Source organism: Lactuca sativa, chromosome 4 (assembly GCF_002870075.4).
Source record: "Lactuca sativa cultivar Salinas chromosome 4, Lsat_Salinas_v11, whole genome shotgun sequence".
In the NCBI taxonomy this organism is placed as follows: Eukaryota; Viridiplantae; Streptophyta; class Magnoliopsida; order Asterales; family Asteraceae; genus Lactuca; species Lactuca sativa.
In genome coordinates, this window is record NC_056626.2 from 202,907,186 (window position 1) to 202,913,839 (window position 6,654).

Below are 6,654 nucleotides of genomic sequence, written 5' to 3' on the forward strand. Positions count from 1 at the left end.
GACTATCATTGGGATGGAGTATACCTGGTGAGCACACAGTTCGAATAAACACACAGTTCGAATAAACACACAGTTCGAATAAACACACAGTTCGGTTAAACACACAGTTCGAATATACACCTACAGGTTACGAGCCTGCTAGTGTTCCACTGGACTGTCTAGAATAGTCCGTGGTTGTCATCTATACTCCGCTAGATGACTAGATCATCAAGAACAGCTATAACGAGGCCTCTCATTATTTTATTTTGTCAAAAAACAACTATTATATCTACCCGTGTTTTACCCCGCACATTATGTAGATATAAAATACTTATACAGTTTGAATCACTGAAAACATGTATAAAACGTTCTTCCAATATAGATAGCAAGTATACAGATAATATACACACACAACACGTAAAATACTTCATATCTATGTGTAAGCTGAAAGTAACTATGCACTCACCTGAGTAGGTGGTGACTCAGCACTCGGACAGCGCTTCGATACTCTCAAAACGATATTCCTTCGATAAAAACTAGTACCGATACCACTAGGGTTTAGTTTAACGATAACCGCGACAAATTAATTAGTCTGACTATTATTAAGCGTTAATAACGCTCAATATAACTCATAATAATAGCCCAAATAATTATTTTAAGGACCTAATAACATTCCTATAATTATTTGAAAGCTATATAAAAAATTGTGTAAGCGTAGCACACTTACAGCGAATTTTATCGAAAACCGGGAGTTAATTGGAGCAGCGTTTCGAAACCGAAAAACTCCTTTTTCTCGGGACTCCGGGAGCCTCGGGGCTTCCCTAGGGTGCTAGGGGTTTTATCTAGGGCTTAGGGATGTTTAGAACACTTAGAGAGAGAAAGAAGTTAGAGAGAGAGTGAAGAAAGGTGTGAAAATCCGAGAAATCTCGCATTCAATTTATAGGCCGGAGGTCCTTGGACTACGCGGGGCGTAGCCTCGGACGCGGCGCGTAACTCGGATAAGGGTGCCAGCTTCGCACCAGCTGGCTCGCAACATCGGAAGAGATAAGGCGAGGGTACGCGGGGCGTACTGACCTCGGACGCGGGGCGTATGCGAAGAGCGACGTGTTCTTCATCCGAAGCAAGATCTGATCAGCGATGGACGGCCCACAATGCGCCACGTCATCAGCTCCTTATCAGCCTTCGCAAATTGCATTCTCGACTTCTAAAAATCATAACTTTCGCATACGACCTCCGTTTTCGACGTTCTTTATATCCACGCGAAGGTGGGAACGTACTCTACAACTTTCGTTTAGACTTCGTCGGCTAATTTTGGCTCGATTTTAAGTTTTATATTATTAACGGGCCGAGACACGATTGGTCCGTTAAATCCTCATAACTTCTTCATCCGACACCCGTTTTCGCCCATCTTTTTCTCGTTACGCTACTCTCAATGAGATCTTTGATTTTCGTTTAGGTCATGTCGGCTAAAAACCGCTCGATCTAATATTCGAATTTCGGGCTGTACACTGCTAGTACGAAACTTCGAAAAATCATAACTTCTTCATACGAAGTCAGATTTGGGCGTTCTTTTTATCGATGTTCTTAGTTTAACATATTCTACGACTTCCGTTTAGATCGCTAAGGCTAAATCCCGCTCTATCGTAAATTCACTATTTACGCTTCCCGGTGCCGTGCCGGTTTTGCCGTAAAATTTCGACGGGCCATAACTTCTTCGTTATAACTCAGATTTCGGCGTTCTTTATATGTACGGAAACCTCGTGACATATACTACAACTTGGTTAAGATTATTTATTCTAAATAATCTTTTGTCGAAAAGTCGTTTTCGACCCCTATTGCCTCTAATTTGACTAGCCCAGATCTACGGGCGTTACAACCGGCACATCGAATAGGTGACTGTAACATGTGAGGGCACCATGTAAGTTTGCATGGTTATTCACACCCGCTTTGTGATCCTCGGCATCCCAGTCACAAATAAGAGGGGCATATCGAGATTTAAACATGTCATTGAAATGTTCAATGAATCTCATAGGATCTAGGAGTTTTCATAGATTTAAAACTTAAATTTCTTTTTCGTTTTTCATGGTGGAAATTAGTGAATCGTCATTCACTTACCTTCAAATGTTCTGCAGTTTGGGTTACGACATCCCTCTCCCGAGTTGTAGAACATTGTGTTGGGTCCTAGCCTTGGAATTTCATTTGGGTGATTTACCAAGGACTCAATCGATCAACTAACTTGAATTCGTTTTCTCCCGTTTTGTAGATGTCAAAGTTCGACAACTATGGTCTTCCTAAATCCCGTGGAACAAGCTTTCCACATGAAGATGATATTCCACGATTAGATCAAGGAACAAGAAATCATGATTCACTTCCTCCACCTCCTCCTATTATTCTCCCTAACCCACAAGTTCAAAGGCTTGAAAAGTTCAAGATCACTAAAGCCCTTTTGGCAAGTAAACATAAAGAAGGAAATCCGGTGTGTGCACACGTCCTAGGGATGAAGTCACACATTGATAGGTTAAGAATGTCGGGATCTGTTGTCTGTGAGGAAATGGCTGTTGATTGGGTTCTTTAGTCACTTCCTAACTCATATAGTGAGTTCGTAAGAGGGTACTATATGATGAACCGCGACGTGACCCTTATAGATCTCACCTATATGCTTATTGCTGCTGAATCAAAAATGTTTTGGCGCAATGGAAAAGAAAAGTTGATTGGTGAATCTGCCTTCAAGACCTATATGGATATAGACAATGGCAACGAAAGACATGCTATGATCAAAAAGTTTGATCATAAGAGAAAGGCAATGTCTAAAGTAGTTCCATGTCATGTTCCAAAAGAGTCAATTTTCTTTTATTGCCAAGAGAAAGGGCATTGGAGACAAAGCTGCCCCATTTACCTAAGAGATCTAAGAGATGGGAGAGTCGAAACGTATGGCTCTAATATAGGTAAAATCCATTAACTAACTCTTTTAAGCTTCTATTCTAGATTCTTAATACATAATGTGATAAGATTGCAATTGATGTTTTGTAGGATCGAAGAAAAGAAAGGAAGCTTAAGGGAAGAAGTGAGCAGAATCTAACCGTGAAGGAATGGATTTCGACCGCATTTCTCGAAGATTAGATTCTTGAGCTACTACTTAGAGTTAGAATTAGATTGCTAAGAAAGATGTATTAGCATAGTTTTTCAATGAATTGCATTGTAAGGACAAAATTTTTCCGCAATAAAATAAATTTTGATTTTATATTATTTACTTATCCTTGCAATGGCGTATATGAAAAATTGATGTTTGAATGTTTCTATTATTAGCAATAATGGATTTGGTTCTTATTATGTTATTTATGGAAAGTCGAGAGTTTACCAAATAGGGAGAGTTTCTCATCGCCCAAATTTCAATTGGACAGAAACTTGGAATCGTGCAACTTGGTTGCACATGAATGAGAAATTTCATATTTGGAAATTAGACTAATTCATTGACAAAGTGTCAAGTGAAGGACTAGGAGATCGAGCACACAAAGTTGCGTGTTGATCAAGTTCACCATAAGAGTAACAAGATATTCGTCATGGTTTACTAAAAGTTTAGTAAATATGATTACACTTATAAGATTAAGTGTAATTCGGAATTGATTAAAAAGGTGTAAATCAATAGTAGAACGAATAAGAAGAATCAAGTAGGCAGAAAGATAAAAGTTTCTCCATTCTAAGAAGAAGGCAGAGTACCTTTTATGCTTTATGATGGGTCTTAATGATTAAGAACCATATCTCAATTGATCCTCTAAGTGAGTCTTAGTACAATTGTATGTCTAAGAAGAGGAATCAAGAACTGAAGAAATGGTTAAATCAAGAAGTCAATCATACTTCGTTCCAAAACAAGTCTTAGAGTTAAGATTGTGACATTGAGTGGAAAAGTATTAAGAAGGTTTATAACATTCATCAAATGTGGAAAGTTGTGATGTCTTGGATAAGACAAAGACCAACTAGGACCAATTTATGAAGTGTTTTTATAAAAACTACACTAACTCTTGAATATTTGTTTGTCAAGAAATGTTCATCGACAAGAGAATCTTATATGTCAAGGAGTCAGTGGGAGTCTTAATGGTCCTGAAAAGTTTCAAGAACAAATCAAATAAACCTTATCGATCATCACTAGCACACGAGTTGAGGTTTACAACATATCGTGTTGACATTATTTTGTTTCTGTGCTGTTCCAATTGAGTTAATTATGCATGTGAGTCCTATGAGTTCTCATTTGAATGCATAAAAGGCAAGTACCTTGATCAATGGAAAGTACATTGATAAGAAAAGGTGAGCTTCTTAACTAATTGGAAGACATGGTGGGCATCTGTGCTACCATAAAGGCAAGAAATCGAGATCAAGAAAGTTCGATCCATATGAGTTTGAATTTGTCGTAAACTTTGGTTTTAACAAATTCACATGGATAGGAACAAATACACCGTTTAAATCTAAGTGTCATAAGATTTCCTCCTTCATGAAAATGATTGTGAGGAAATGCTTTCACTAAGAAAGATTTTAAGAAGATAGTGATTGTAAAATTGCATTCTCGAATTCGATTATGGTTACGGTATCCCTTTCCATAATTTGAATTGTGAGGTTTGGCAATTAGTCTTAATTGTTTAGACACGCATATGAACTATCTAAGGCAAAGGTGTATAAGTTCAAGAAGCCTTGATAAAAGATTATCAAAGCATTAAGTATTAGAAACATGGACTTAAGAAATTCAATAAGTATTGTTTTTCTGAAAGTTAAGATGTTTATGAATACATGTCGAAGCTAGTGGGAGCATAAGTGTTATGTTTATAATAATCATCATGATGTGGGAGCATAAATGTTATGATTGTATGATTATTAAGGCACATATTGCAAGTTGGCAATATTAATTATAGAAAACAAGAGTTATACCTTGCAAAGTCGTAAGGGTTGTAAAGTTGTTTTGCTATAATTAAGGGAGAGAATATTATGCTTCATTTCAAATCTAAAGGATTAGGTTGAGAAATGTTAATAAATTTAGTCAAGGGTACATAGTGTGTTCTTAAAATTTCGATTATGATTACGACATTCCTTTTCACAATTCGAATTTTGAGAACATAGCAAATAAAACATTATGCGTCGTGTCTCATACGCTTCGGGTATAGGATCGATTGCAAATGCTTTAATGTTTGACCATTCTGAAATTTTCCAAATGTCGAGTGCATTTAGAGGGAAAAGGGATTAGAATTGGTTTAGACTAAAATAATTAAACAACTATCAAAGGACAATCCAAATTTTGACGAGGATTGGTCGCCTGTGAGTAGTTGGAAGCATGGTATTGGATGGACCATATCGACATTATTATGAATAGAAAAGATTCTATTAAGAATGAGTTGTTAAATGGAAATTATGGAAATGTTTCCATATTGGATGGACCATATCGACATCATTACGAATAGATAAGATTCTATTAAGAATGAGTTGTCATATGGAAAATATGGAAACGTGTCCATATTGAGAATTGGATATTGAAAATCTATGTCTAGATTAGAAGCTTTTATGCAAAAGGATGTTCAAAGGAATGTACTTTGAGGAATTGTCTTGTAACAATGTCCAATAGAGGACTTTGTAATATCATTGGCAATAGTCTTTGTGACTTTGGTGCAGTGACATTACAAAAGGATCATTGCATAGAATGTTAGAATCTAGCATATTCTATAAGTAGCAAGAATTTGATATTCTTTCACTTATGAAAAATGATTTGGAGTTGTGAAATGAGAATGATTGGAAATGTGCTCAATTTGGTCTATTTCACAAAGTAAGAACCCTAGGTAAACATTGTGTGCATGCTAAGAGCATGGGACAAGTGTAATAATTCAAGTAAGAAGTTGATTACCCGAAACGACAAATAATGAGTAATCGATATGGTGATAAATAAAAGGTGTTTTATTTATACTCAAAGGTTTGAGGCCATATGGGATTAGTATTATTCTTGTGTTTCACTTTGCATGTTTTGACTTCCAGAATAATTTAATTGGTTAAGAACAGTCAAATTATTTAAATGGGCCACAATCATTCATATGTTGGAAGTAGATATGAATGAAGACTGTCGTGAATTAGTGTGTGGATTGTCTAAAGAGCATTAGATATAAGCAAATGTTTGCTGCAACGTTTATGAGTGCTTATGAATATGATTTGAGCATTGGACTAGACCCATGCTCACTTAGATCACTCCATGGATTGTGTCACGAGTGATTGGTGAGACGATAACATCTTATATTCTTGAAACCAAGATGTGTGAGTTGTATCTTGCGAATCGGTTGCACATTGATAATATGTAAACGCACTAGTAACTTGGTGTTATAAAACATATTGTTGTGTGTGATTCGGTGAGTAAGTGCAAGCAAGCATTTTATCAAAGTTTATCCGTTCCTTTTATCCAAAGTAGGATAAAAGTGATATCTTTGGGCCCCTCGATGATTTAGTGATGACAAACGTAAATGCTCAGCCGGGCTAGGGCTAATTTGATTTGTTCAATTAGTCAGTCGTCATAAATCGGGAGTCGAGATATAGTACAAAGAGAATGATTTGAAATCATGTCTTATACGATATCTAGAATGGAGGAATATATGATCCCTTATCTTAAGGACATGCGGATCTGATAGGATCAGAGTTGACAGCGGCTTTGGA